Source organism: Marmota flaviventris, chromosome 10 (assembly GCF_047511675.1).
Source record: "Marmota flaviventris isolate mMarFla1 chromosome 10, mMarFla1.hap1, whole genome shotgun sequence".
NCBI lineage: Eukaryota > Metazoa > Chordata > Mammalia > Rodentia > Sciuridae > Marmota > Marmota flaviventris.
Window position 1 is genome coordinate 42,810,096 of NC_092507.1, and position 14,835 is coordinate 42,824,930.

A 14,835-nucleotide genomic window follows, 5' to 3' on the forward strand; every position below is an offset into this window, starting at 1 on the left:
TGGTTTGTTACTCCTACAATTGGCTTGGCTAATAGGCTACATATGTGAATGTAGCTATCAATTATTGAATGTCTCCTCTGTGCCATGTCCTGTCCTTGACACCAACCATGGAGGATAGGTACTAGCCCCAATTAGAGTTTAAAAAAAAAAAAAATCAGCTTCAAGTTAAATGACTTGTTTAAGTTCACCGAGTTTATAAGTGACAGAATTTATACTCCTTTCTAGCCAACTCCAAAGCCCATTCTGTTACATTGCCTTAAATGTAACCGTTTATTAGAATCCCATCCATTAAGTATGTTAAGTAAACCACCAGGAATCTTTACATTTGATCTCAAGCAAATAACTGAGTCCAGTGTCTTGCCTAAGAGGCAGAGGCTTCTTTTTTCCTTGAGACAAACTTTTGGAAAGGGATGGATAATAAATATTTTAGACTATATAAGCCATAAAATTCCAATTGTAACTACTTAGCTCTGCACAAAACCAGCCATATACAATAAATAATTGAATGGAGGTGTATTCCAATAAAATTTTATGTACAAAAACAGGTGATTGACTAGAGTTGGCCTGTGGGCCATAGTTTGCTTACCTCTGCCTTAGACCCATGTTTCTCAACCTTTTTTGTATATGCAAATCACCTGGGGCTTTTGTTCAAATGCAGATTCAATAGGACTTAAGATTCAGTTTCTAACAAGTGTCCAGGTAGTACCAGTTTGCTTGTGGACCGAACTGAGTAGCAAGGCTCTAGACCTCACTGTCCCAATTTGGTATTCCCTAGCTGCGTTGAGTATTGGCTGTAAGATGTCAGAGACTTAGTTAATACCTAAAAGTATGAATTACATCTTCAAGTACTGATAATGTTTTAAACTACAAATACTTGGACCCATTTTTACTTTTCTAATGTGACTACACAGGGCTTACATTTTATTTTGTCATGTTTTTGTGTATGTGGTGCTGGGGATTAAACCCATGGCCTGCTGCATGCAAGGCAAACACTCTACCAACTGAGCTATATCCCGAGCCCTAGACCATCTATCTTTAAAAAGCAAGCTAACAGCAGACTACAGGCAATTAAAAGGAAGGGGAAAAAATGCCTCAAGAACTGGAGTATATTGGTTTGATATTTGGAAATGCTCTGAAGGTCAATCTAGGATCAGATATGTGTTTTATTTGCTATCCCAAGCTATTCAAGGTTCTATCTTTGTAAAGGTAGCCTGTTGTCTAGGGTCATATCAGAAACTCTGATTTTTGAAATTTATGAAAAAATGCAAATGTGGTGCAGGTTTTTCATTTATTTGAAAACTATTGGGGCTGGGAATTTACCTCAGTGATAGAATTTACAAGGCCAAGGCCCCCGGATTCAATCCCAAAACCACACAAAAAAATAAAATTATCTATTGAAAGTATAACAGACCAGGTTTTAAGGATTCAACTCATAACAAGTATTTGCCTTTGAGGAGATTACAAGTCCTTTAAAGGAAATGAATGAGGGTGAAGGTACATTGAGGGATAAGAATGAAAAGAATTCATTTAGATTTTTAATCAATTTAGAAGGTTAAAGAAGAATTACATCTGGGAGAAGAGAGCCTCAGGGAAGGAAAGAAGTGTAGAAGCAAGGTGGAAAATGCTTAGCACATTGAAGGGACGGGGGAAAGGAATAGAAGGCCTAGGGCCTTCCCACTCTTAAGAAAGAGGAGTAGATGTTGAGGCTGGAGATAAAACCAGAAAAGGGCTCAATATAAGGCTAGAAATGAAAATATTTCAACAAAAAAGAATGAATCGTGGGCTGGGGTTATGTTTCAGGGGTGGAGTACTTGCCTCGAATGTGTGAGGAACTGGGTTCAGTCTTTAGCACCATATAAAAATAAATAAAGGTATCCTGTCCATCTATAAGTGAAAAAAAATATTTTTAAAAAAGTGAATTGTGTTGACGAGTCAAGTCAGATGAAGACAGAATTAGCTTTGTCAACGTGGAGTCAAACCTATGGTCTCGACTGAGTTCAGGGTAAAGGTGAATATTAAAGGCCTGATTGGAATAGGTTAGAGAAATGCAAGATGAGAAATTGAAAATACAGGAAATTTTCAAGAAATTATATAAAGGAGTATAAATTTCAAATTCAATGATAACTGAGGTCTTAGGGTTAAAAGTTTTCCTTCATAACTTCTATTCAAACATTCAAAAGTAGAATAAAACAAACCTCCATGTACATTGTACCCAACATGGAAAACTAAATAATGGCTCCCTACAGATGTCCACGTCATAATCCCCAGCACCTGTGAATTTGTTACACGGGAACAGTGATGATTATGATTAAGGAATTTGCAAAGGAGACTTTTTTTCAGGGCCTGGATTGAATCCAGGGCTAGGCAAGTGCTCTGTCACTGAGTTATATCCCCAGCTCTGAAGGAGATTATCCTGGATTGTCCCCATGGGCTCTACTTAATCACTAGGATCCTTACAAAAGAGAAGCAGCGCAGGATTACACCCCTGTAATCCCAGTTGCTCAGGAGGCTGAGGCAGGAGGATCCAAAGTTCAAAGCCAGCCTCAGCAACTTAGCAAATCCCTATCTCAAAATATAAAAAGGGCTGGAGATGTGGCTTAGTGGTTAAGCACCCCTGGGTTTAATCCCCATTATCAATAACAGAAAATTTTTAAAAAGAGGCAGGAGGGCCCAAGTCATAGCAGGAGACGTGATGATGGAAGCAAGAGGTTGGAGCGACACAATGAAGAGGCCAAGAACCAGATCAAATAGTGGCCTCTAGATCCTGAAAAGGGCAGGGAGTGACTGCTACCCTGCCGCCTCTGGACACAGGAAAATGCAAGGGACTAGGAAAGCCTCCGAAAGTGGAAGGATTGAGTGCTTAGCCTCCCCAGTCACTGGCAGTTTGGAGAATTTGGCTTCTTCACAAGTCTTGCAGAGGTGCCTTGCAGACTTTTTTCTCATCTTGGAATTCTCCCCACTGTCCTTTTCATTGTTAAATTAGCCATACACTTCTGGAGGATTATAAATAAACAAAGGTGACACCAAGTCAAAATAAATAGGACACCTCACCAGGAGGCCTTGCACCCTAGCTTGTAATGTGGGTCCAGGAGGAGCATGAAGCCCAAGCTTTGGAATACATCTGTAGGAGAATAATCTGGCAACTTTCAGAGCTGTGTGACTCCCAGCGAGCAAAGAGCAAGGGCCTCAACTTTTCCAGCCTTTAATATTCATCTTTTACTGCCTTTACTTTTTGAACATTGTAGTAAACCCTGAGTTGATAGTTTTTCATAATACATCAGGTGTGTACTCCTGACCATACCTGTGCTCTCTAGATCACAGAAGAGAAACTACATTCAGGAATTCCTGGGTTGGCCTTACCTGGCTCATTTGGACATCCTATTGTTGTGGTCTGAGTTTCCATAGTAGAGGCCCCTCTACTCCTTCCTCTGCTTCCTGCTCCTGGAGACTTCTGCCCTCTATCAACTCTCAAAGACAGTACTTCAAGCCCAGAAAGATCATCTCTAGATTGGGAATCAGGGAAACCAGGCTCTAGCCCATTTCTGCCACTTCTTGAAAAATCTCTTTCTTTGTCAACTGTATAAAGAAGACAGTAACAAACTTGCTTGATAGAATTGTAGGAATTAAATGACATTAGTGAAAGTACTTTAAACTATAAAGTCTAGCCGGGCATGGTGGCACACACCTATAATCCCAGCTACTTTGGAGGCAGGAAGACCATAAGCTTGAGGCCACCTCAGCAACTGAGAGAGATTCTAATAAATAAATAATAAATTAAAAATAAGGGATGAAGCTCAGTGGCAGAGCACTTGCCTAGTACACGCAAAGCCCTCAGTTCAATTGTTAGTACCAGAAAAAAAAATCTGTAAATTCTAATCCAGACATTATCCAATTAGAACATTATCATAGCTCTTTGTTTTACAGATGGGGAGGCTGAGATTCAGAGAGGAACATACTCATTTTGATAGTTAATCTTTCGTGACAAATTCGCTATGATATGGTGCCCAGCTATTTAGTCTGAGGCCAGTCTAGATGTTGCTGTGAAAGTATTTTTATTTTTGTGGTGATCGGGGTGAAACGCAGGGCCTCACATATATTAACAGGCATTCTGCCACTGAGCTATATCCCCAGCCCTGTGAAGGTATTTTCTATATGAGTTTACCTTTTAAATCAGTAGACTTTGAGTAAAGCAGATTGTCTTTCAAAATGTATGTGCCCAAGCTGGAGATGTGGCTCAAGCGGTAGCGCGCTCGCCTGGCATGCATGCGGCCCGGGCTCGATCCTCAGCACCACATACAAACAAAGATGTTGTGTCCGCCGAATACTAAAAAATAAATATTAAAAAAATTCTCTCTCTCTCTCTTTCTGTCTCTCTTTAAAAAAAAAAAAAAAAAAAGTATGTGCCTTCAGAGAAAAAGACCAAGATCACCCGAAGAAGAATGAATTCTGCCTCTAGACCACATTTGAATTCAAGACCGTACCATCAACTCTTGCTGGAATTTCTATCAAGTTAGCCTGCCCCTCAGATTTCAGACTTACCAGCCCCCACATTTGCATAGGTCAATTCCTTATATAAATCTTCGATTACAAATACAGATATGCACACAGAGAGAGACACACTGTGGTGCTGTTTCTCTGGAGAACTCTGACTAATACAGATATCTTTTCACTTACGTGGTAAATTATTGGGAACTACTGTGGGCCCAGTTAGACTCAGAAAATGAGACAGCGTTCCTGCCCTCAAGTAGGGAACAGGCAAGTGACTTCCCGTGTGACCAGTGCTGTGAATTGAGTTTGCCTTGGGACACAGCAGAATGTTCAAATGAATAACCAAGAACTGGAAGTCAGGAAATGTTTCCTAAAAGATGCGTGAGTTGAGTTTGAAGGATGAATATGAGGTAGCAATCACAGAAGAGAGGGGTCAGGCCTTCCAGGCTCTGTGGGGTATGGAAGAGAGTGGCAGCGTTTCCACATGAGACTCTCAGGAGTTCCTGGTGGCTGGGACCAGTGGGTGTTGGGGAGAGTTAAGTATTGAAGCCGGAATAAACAGCAGGGACCACTTTTAGGGAAGGCCTTTATCCTGAAAATCATAGGGAGTCATGCAAGGAATTCAAGCAGGGGACAGGTATCTGTGTTTCAGAAAGGTATCTTTGAAGATGACTTGGAGGGGAAGTCTCCTGAAGAGCCAGGTAGGGTGTGAGGAAAGCAGAAGGATAAGAAGACGTGACAGCGGTGAGATGTAATCCTTTACTCAACACATATTTGTGGAGCATCAGTTACCATTCAGTCATTCTGTTTAGTGATGGAGAGCCATAATAAACACTGCTGCTAGTGAGCTTAGTGGTGGAACTGAATGGATCTGGTATTCCCTATCAATTTATTAGTCCCTTGGGCCTGGGAGAGAGATTGGGAAGAAGCCAGGAGTGAGAATAAAATCAGGCAGGGAGGGGCTAGAGTTGTACCTCTGTGGTAAAGTGCTTGCCTAGCGGGGGTGAGGCACTGTGTTTGATCCTTAGCACTGCATAAATAAATAAATGTTAGATTCTTAAAAAAAAAAATCAGGCAGGAGAAACACTTTGGGTTAAGAACCTGGAGTCATAGGCAAAATGTTGTGGGTTGAGTTGTGAGCTCCCCCACCCCCGAATTCTGTGGAGAGGATCCATGGTCATTATCACATTCTCAAAGGGAAGAAAGGAACTCCTTCAAAATTAGAAATCATCAAGATAGAATTGGGTGAGGAGTTGGCTAAGGATGGAGTGCTAGGGAAGGGCAATGTTTAAAGGGAAGCAGAGGAAGAGAGAACTGAGAAGAAATGGCTAAAGAAAGAGAAAACCAGGACAGTGCACTATTATGGAAACCCAGAGGGGAGTGTTCCAAGATGGCGGGGAGCACTCTGGCTCTACCTCCTGGGCAGAGAGAGCAAAGAAGATAGACATAGGCAATTGGGCTTGAAGTTGAGAAGGTAGCCATGGAAGAACCTGTTAGAGAAGGAGGCGGTTTTAATATCAGAAAGATTGCAACATGGCACATGCTTACATGCTTCGAGGAACAAGTCCCTAGAAGGAGAATAGGCACTGGCCAACAGGCTGCACCAGTCCTTGTCCTTCAGGGTGGCAGTGACCATGCTGGCTTCCATGGAGCAAGACAAAGCCAAGTAATAGGTAAATGAAGGAGGCCCTGTACAGCTCTACATGTCTAGTTCAGGACTAAAAATTTTGGTCTGAATAGGAAAAGCCAAAGACTTCAGGACTGTGCAGCTTGAAAGGCCTCAAGGGAAAAGGACTGCTGCTTTCAGAGAAAGGCCTTTCCTGGGGCAGAGGGACCTGATGTGTTTTCTGGATCCAGGACTAATTAATGAAAGACCAAGTAGATACAGTTGCAGAAGGAAATTTCTAAAGTAAAGGAAATCAGCAGGAGTGGCAAGTTCCTTGTTGTTAGAAGCCTGCAGAGGCTGGGTGGCTATTTGTCAGGGTTTGTACATAGTCAATACCAACACTTAGATGGGGTTGGATTTGGTGAACTTAAGGTCCCCTCCCGGCATGAGAATCTCTAACCCATACCCCATTTCCCTGATCATCTCAAAGGGTTTTGTGGAATTATCAAAAAGACATTTTACTTGGTTTTATCCCATGCCACATAGTGCTCATGAAGTTAGACATAGAGAGGAATATTGTAGCTTACCAAAACAACACATTTAGTAAGTACTGTAGCTTTTTTTTTTTTTTTTTTTTTTGTACTGGGTTTTAAACCCAGGGGCGCTTTACTACTGAGCCACATTCCCAACCTTTTTAAATTTTTAAATTTTGAGACAGGGTCTCACTGAATTGCTGAGGCTGATCTCAAACTTGGAATCCTCCTGCCTCAGTCTCCCAAGTTGCTGTAATTATAGGCATATGCCATTGCATCTGGCTTGTTATTTGTGTTCTTGATGTCTGCCATTCTAATTAGAGTAAGATGAAGTCTCTATGTAGTTTTGATTTGCATTTCCCTAATTGTTAAAGATGGTGAACATTTTTTTCATACATTTGCTGGCAATTTGTATTTCTTTTGAGAAGTATCTGGTTCATTTATTGATCGAGTTATTGATTTTTGTATGTTAAATTTTTTGAGTTCTTGAAATAGTCTGGATATTAATCCTCTGTCAGAGAGCAGTTAGTGAAAATTTTCTCCCATTCTGTAAGTTCTATCATCATGTTCTCATTTCTTTTGCTGTGCAGAAGCTTCTTACATTGGTGCTATTGTGTTTATTAATTCTCAGTATTATTTCTTGACCTTTAGGAGTTCTACTGAGGAAGTGGTGACCTGTGCCTATTTATTGGAATCCTGACTCTACATTTTCTTCTAGCAGTTGCAAAGTTTCTGGTCCAATTCCTAGATTTTTGATCCTTTCTGTGTTGACTGTGTGAAATGTGAGAGATAGAGATCTAATTTCATTCTTCTACATATGGATATCCAGTTTTTCCAGCACAATTTGTTAAAAAATATATTTTTGGTGTCTTTGTCACATATCAGATGATTGTAGATGTGTGTGTGTTTGTCTGTGTCTTCTATTCTGCACCATAGGTCTATGTGTCTGTTTTCATGATAGTACCATACTGTTTTTGCTACTATACCTCTGTAGTATAATTTGAAGTCAGGTATTGTGATGCCTTTAGCATTTTTTTTGGTATAGAATGGCTTTGGATATTCTGGGTCTTTTATTCCTTGAAATGAATTTTTGAACATTTTTTTCTGGTTTTGTGAAGAATGTGCGGTATTTTGATGGAGATTGCATTGAATCTGATATTGCTTTTGAGAGTATTGCCATTTTAACAATATTAATTCTGCCTATCCATGAACATGGGAAGTCTTTCCACCTTTTGAGGTCTTCTTCAATTTCTTTATTCAGTATTCTATAATCGTGATTATAAAGGTCTTTCACTTCCTTGATTAGATTTATTTCTAGGTATTTTATTTTTAAAAAACTGTTGTGAATGGAATTACTTTCCTGATTTCTTCTTCAGCAAATTCATTATTGCTGTATAGGAAAGTATTGATTTTTGTATATTGATTTTGTATCCTGCCCACCAAATAAAATTTTAAACTAAAGCCTTAAAGTATCAAACTGTTCCAAGAAAATTAACTGTAGTCCCAGAATGAAGCTTAATAATATTTATTAGAAATAAAAATATTCAGCACTTGGGCTGGGGATGTGGCTCAAGCGGTAACGTGCTCGCTTGTCATGCGTGAGGCCCGGGTTCGATCCTCAGCACCACGTACAAACAAAGATGTTGTGTCTGCTGAAAACTAAAAAATAAACATTAAAAAAAAATTCTCTCTCTCTCTCTCTAAAAAAAAATATTCAGCACCAGACATTAAAATTCACATCTGGAATCTAATAAAAATTATTTGATATGATAGATCGACATGGATTAACTGAGGGGTAACTGTAGGAAGATAGGGTGTGGTTGGAGGAGATAGGTCAATAGTGGTATGCCTTTGGGGTTTATATTTTTTCTCTGGTGAGTGATGCTCTCTCTGCTTTCTGATTGCCATGTCTTGAGCTGCTTTTTATCCTCCTCAATCTTCTGCCATGATGTTCTGCCTCATCTTGGGCTCCGAGATGGAGTCAGCCATCTATGGCAATCTATGAACCTCTGAAACCATGATCTCCAAAATAAACTTCTTTTTCTAAGTTCTTGTTAGGTCTTTTGATATTAGTGATGAAAAAGCTGATTCAAACAGAAATTGATAGAAAGACTAGGGTCATTGCTGTTACTAATATAACCATGTGTTTCAGAAGCCTTTGGAGCTGGTTTGTGGAGAAGAATTTTTAAAAGTTTAGAGATGCAAGCCAGAAAAGCTTTAGAACTTTGTAAGGGAAGCTAATGTGGGAGTCTGGTGGTAGCTCAGGAGACTAAAATGCTAAATGGACTATGGATAGTAAAGACTGGGTTCATGGGATTTCAGAGGGAAAGGAGGACTCTTTTGGATATTGGACTAGAGGCCACTCATGTTATTCTGGCAAAAAAGTCATCTACATTTTGCCCATGTCCCGAGATTTTCTGTGAGAATGAATTTAAAGGTGATGGATTTCTTAATCTTGTGAAATAAATTTCTATGCAGCATAGAATTCAGGTGGTGGCATGGATGGATATTGCTGGTGGCTTTTAGTCAAGTTTAGTGTGATATTCAGGAGCAGAAAGCAGAGAAGATTTGAAAAACTTTAAATTCTGCCAGAAAAATAAGAGTAAAACTGAGGTTAAGAAAGTTGTGGTTGTTAAAGACATTGCAGCCACTAACAGGATGCTAAATACTTTACTCAGAGACAATAGGAAAGATGGTTTGAGGGCATCTCAGAAATTGGCAAGACTACACCCATTTCAGGTGAAGGGTATAAAGGCAAAAATTCCTGCTGGGTAAGGTGGTGATGCTGTAATCCCAGCTGCTCAGGAGGCTGCGACAGGAGAATCACAAGTTCAAAACCAGCCTCATCAATGGCGAGGTGCAAAAATTTTCAGAGTTGAAATGACCGAGTAATAAAAGCTTTAACCTGAATCAGTAGACAACTAATCAGTATAACTCCATCAGTATGGGCTGGGGTTGTGGCTCAAGCGGTAGCACGCTTGCCTGGCATGCGTGCAGCCCGGGTTCGATCCTCAGCACCACATACAAACAAAGATGTTGTGTCCGCCGAAAACTAAAAAATAAATAAATAGATATTAAAATAACTCCATCCATATGGATTACTGGGTGGTAACTATATGCAAATAGAGGAGGTATGTCACTGGGAGTGTGCCTGAGGGCTTTATATTTTGTCCCTGGTGAGTGGAGCTCTCTCTGCTTCCTGATTGCCATGTCCTGAGCTGCTTTCCTCCTCTGCAGCTTTCCACCATGATGTTCTACTTCACCTTGGGACCAGAGCATGATTTCAGACCTCTGGAATTCTGAGTGTCAAATAAACTTTTCCTCTTCTACACTGTTCTTATCAGGTATTTTGGTCACAGTGGCAAAAAAAAACAACAACCAAAAAACTGACTAATACAGTAATTCTACAGAAACAAAGTAATTGTCTAAGAATGGGTAGTTGGGGATGACTGTTAATAGTTACAAGGGTTGCTATTTGTTGTGATGAAAATGTTTTAATAGTGAATATGATGATGGCTGCACAACTCTGAATATACTAAAAAACATGGAATAGTACATTTTAAATGAATGGATTATATGGTATGTAAATTATAACACAATAAAGCTATTGTATTAAAATAAAACTACTAGGAGGCTGGGCTTGTGGCTCAGCAGTAGAGCACTCACCTAGTATGTGTAAGGCCCTGGGTTCGATCCTCAGCACCATATAACAATAAGTAAATAAAATAAAGGTATTGTGTCCAATTACAACTAAAAAATAAATATTTTTTAAATAAAACTACTAAGCATTAAAAGAAGCAAGAAAGTATACTTCACAATGAGGAGAAAACTCAGTTTATCTGAATCAACTCAAGACTGATACAGATACTAGAATCGGCAGAGAGAGAGAGAAAGAGATTAATAGCTATAATTGTGCTCCATGTGTTGAAGAGTTAAGTAGAGACATGGAGAATATCAAGGACCCAAATCAAACTTCGGAGTGAAAAATGCACCAATGGAATTAATGACAAATTAAATATTGAAGAAGAAAGAAACTGTGAATTTGAAGACAGATCAATAGAAACTATCCAAAATAAAATGCTGAGAGGAAAAACAATTTTTTAATATTTATTTTTTAGTTGTAGTTGAACACAGTATCTTTTATTTTATTTATTTATTTTTGTGTGGTGCTGAGAATCAAACCCAGGGCCTCGCATGTGCTAAGCAAAAGCTCTACCACTAAGCCACAATCCCAGCCCAGGAAAAACAATTTGTAAGACCATGAGCAGAATATTAGTGAACTGTGGACATATACTGCTCAGTATGTATGTAATTAGAGATTATGAGGAGAGGAGAAGAAGAGGGACAGAGAAAATACTTAAAGAAATAATGGTCAAAATTTTTGTAGATTGGGGGCTGGGGATGTGGCTCAAGCGGTAGCGCGCTCGCCTGGCATGCGTGCGGCCCGTGTTTGATCCTCAGCACCACATACAAATAAAGATGTTGTGTCCACCCAAAGCTGAAAAATAAATATTTAAAAAATTAAAAAAAAAATTTTTGTAGATTGGACCAAGAAGCCCACACCAAGGCACACATCATAATATAATTGTTCAAAAGCAATGATAAAGAAAATCTGAAAAGTAATCAGAGAAAAAAGACATCCTAGCATATCCACACTGTATATACTACCCTCCTGTTAGAAATTAATAGCCCTTGACTATTGAGACGTTGCAGTGTTGTATTAAAGTAACCCTTATTTTGCTTAATAATGCCCGAAAGCACAAGAGAACTGTTACTGGCAATTTTATTACAGTATATTGCTGTATTACAGTATATCGCTATTTTATTAGTAGTCATTGTCATTAATCTCCTATCATGCCCAATTTATAAATCAAACTTTTCTATGTATGTATAGAAAACAACATAATATATGTAGTTTTGATGCTATTTGCCCATCCTCTAGGAGTTTTGGAGTACATCCCCACAGACAAACAAGGACTATTGTGTGAATACATGTGTGCATGTGCCTTTTTAGGACTCAGGGAAATTGCTTCTACCTGGTCTGGAGTTGTGGATGGCCCTCAAAATCCCCAGCAATAACCACTAGGCAGTGCAGCTTTGGATTGGTGTTCTCTTTTGTCAAAAGCCTGGCTGATGGGGCTGGGGCTGGGGCTCAGAGGTACAGCGCTCACCTAGCATTTAAGATGCAGTGGGTGCGATCCTCAGCACCACATAAAAATAAAATGGGGATTTGTATCCATCTATAACTAAAAAATAAATGTTTAAAAAAAAAAAAAGCCTGGCGGCCTCTGAGGTCCCTACTAGCTCTAATGTCTGTGGCTCTGTGAGCCTAAGGATGAAAGGAGAGCCCGGGGCCAACAGTGACAGCAGACAGTTAAACCAGACCAGATTTCCAATCCAAACCCTGGGGCCAAGCCTGAGCCACTTTAAATTCCATTAATCTATCCCTGAGTGTTTGCACAGCAAAGAACCTGTTGTACTTAAAGTCCTGATCTTGTTGCTGGGGCCAGGGAGGATGAGAGAAGACAAATATTGACACGGGCTTCTGGGTTCTTGCTCCAGCCTACTCTGCCTCCTTGGTCTGGGGAGGGCCTGCCAGGCTGCCCTGCGTTGCTGTCTCTGGGGGCCTGCATAAGCAGCGCTGTTGGGATATTGCTATGGCACCTGCTCCTTTCTGAAAGGAAAAATCAATAAACAGAGGAATAAACACAGGTTCTGCCAACCTCAGCCACTTCCTGTTTGCAGGCTGTGGCTCCCTGGCTCCCCATTCCTGGCTGGGAAGACCAGGCTGACATAGAGTGAGCCATCAGGAGGGCTGTGATGGGCTGAGAATTTGGGCCTGTGTAAGTTTAGCTCCTGGCTCTATCCTGAAGGCTATGTGATGGTAAGCAAGCAGCTTCATCTCTCTGTGCCTCTGGAAGGGTGTGAGTAATAAACCAGGTTCTTGAGAATTGGAGGAAATGATATTCCAGAGACAAGGCTTGCAGCGGTGCCAAGCCTGGACTAAGTGCTCACTAAACACTGCAGCTAATACTCCCCAGAGCCTCTGGCACGGCTCTTGGCAACCCTTCTTCTGTTTTTTGATGGCATTTGCATTCTGGATCTCACTTTGCCCTCTTGGCAAGGCTGTGAGCTAACCTGGTGCTCAGTCATCCTTCCTGAGCCTTGGTTGCAGCTACTTCACCCTCTCAGTCAAGGTCCGTCTCTACAGCTTGTGCAGTCTGGGCACAGGGAACACTTCATGCTCCTTTAGTTACTGGTGCCCTCCCTGCGCCTGGCTGCCTGTCCCTGCCCAGCCCCTACTCCTGTCCCAAATCCATCTGTCCTCCATTTCCCGCTTTCCTCCTGGCTCAGTCCTCTTCGAGGTCAAGGCCCTGCTCAGCCATCCCCTCTGAGCAACTGGAACCAGCTCCTGAGACAGGGGACCCCTCTGAGCAAGCTTTTCCAGCCCTCCAGAGACAGCACAGAATACTGAGCTGTCACGGCACGCACCTAGGTTTCTGAGTCCATGCGTCTGGTTCTGGTCCCCACCAGAAACATGCCCTTCAACAAGCCGCCTGTCTACAAGTGAGAGGTCTTAAGTGCTCTAAAAGCAGTTCCGTTTTCCTGCTTCACGCCCCCCACCATGACACCTCACTGGCCTTGGGATGAAGTGCGACATGCTGTGCCCATCATGCTGGGTCCCTGCTCCCCCCTCTCCAGCTGTCTCCTCTGCCACCCTATGCTTTGGCCACTGGTTGGGTGGACATTCCCTGGCTGAGCTGTACCCTGTCACGTCTCAGTTCACATGGACCAACTCAGGAATGTCCTTTTCCTCTACCCCACCCTCTGAAAAGCCTCCCGGCCCCCTAAGGCCAGTTCGATGCCTGAGACCCCCCATAGCCCCTGCTTGGGCTGCAGTTGGAAAGAAACCCAGCCAATGGTGACAGAGCAGAAGGCTGACTGTCCCTCTGGCAGGAGCCCAGAGGTTCCCTGTCCCAGGAACTGGTTCCAGTTGCTCAGAGTCAGGGATGTAATTGTCCTGGCTCCTAGAGGTCCTTCCTTGGGGCCCAGAATTTCCTGCTGTCCCACTCATCCCTCCAGGGTGTGAGGTGTGATCTCCGTAAGACTCCATATTCCTCCTGTGCTGGGACCCAGTTCTCTTCTTGGGGGGACCAGCACCCTGCTCCTGGTTTGCCCAGAGAAAGCAGAGACTGATGCATGAACGAACAAATGAATGAAAGAGGGGAAGAGTGACCCGGGGCTCACCAGCCTCTCCAATGCTCATTTTCAGTTCAAAACATATGCAAGACTGCTATCTAAAACCAATTTCACTAATTTCCAATGGGGACACACCTGTCTCCTTTAACAAGAACCCTCCCCTTGGCCAGATTCCAAGACTCTCTTTCAGAATAAGTGTGGGACCATTTCTGCCCCTCAAGCTACCTCTTATAATACCCCTTAGAGACTGCCCCTGCCAAGGAAGGACCATATTGGTAGCTTTTAGAAAGGTCTTGAGGTTGAGGGCACATGGAACCTGTCTGGGTACGTGGAACAGTTTCAGCCTTGACTTTGCTGCAAGATCCTGGGCAAGCCATTTCCTGCTCTGGGCCTCAGTTTCCTCATTTGTCTAATGGAGACATCTATCCCTACCTGCCTGGGTGCTGTGAAGCTGGAAAAGTATGCAGAGAAATGGCTCAGTCCAGCTCTGGGACCAAAATAGAGCCCCTTCCTCAAGAGCCCAGGGCTGCTCAGCTAGCTAAAGTGGCCTCCAAACCCAGCACCATCTGCCTTAGATACCAAATAGGCAGGGAGTGGCATATACTTTACTTATGTACCCCCCTTGGGGGCTAAACTCCTAGCTTGACACTTAAGTCTCAAACATTTCTTCTAAAGGGGACATGATTGGGATCAGCAAGCCTGGCATGGAGCAGAGGACCACATTTCCTCCGCGTTGTCTCAGAGACAGGCCTAAAACCATAGGGGCAGATTCTCCTCGTCTTTGTTAGAAACTGACAACGTGTTAGTGAGCTCCCTGTCACTGGAGGCATTCAAGCAGTGGCTGAGCAACTGGAAAAGTGAAGAGGCAATTCCTATTGAGATACAGTGTGTAGATCCTGCTAGAAGATTTTGAAGCTCCTCTTGCCTTTTGGTCCAGGACTTGACGTTCTTGTGAAGAGTTACCAGTGCCATTCCAACCAGCCTCTCCCGCTGGCCTGGAAGGCCCTC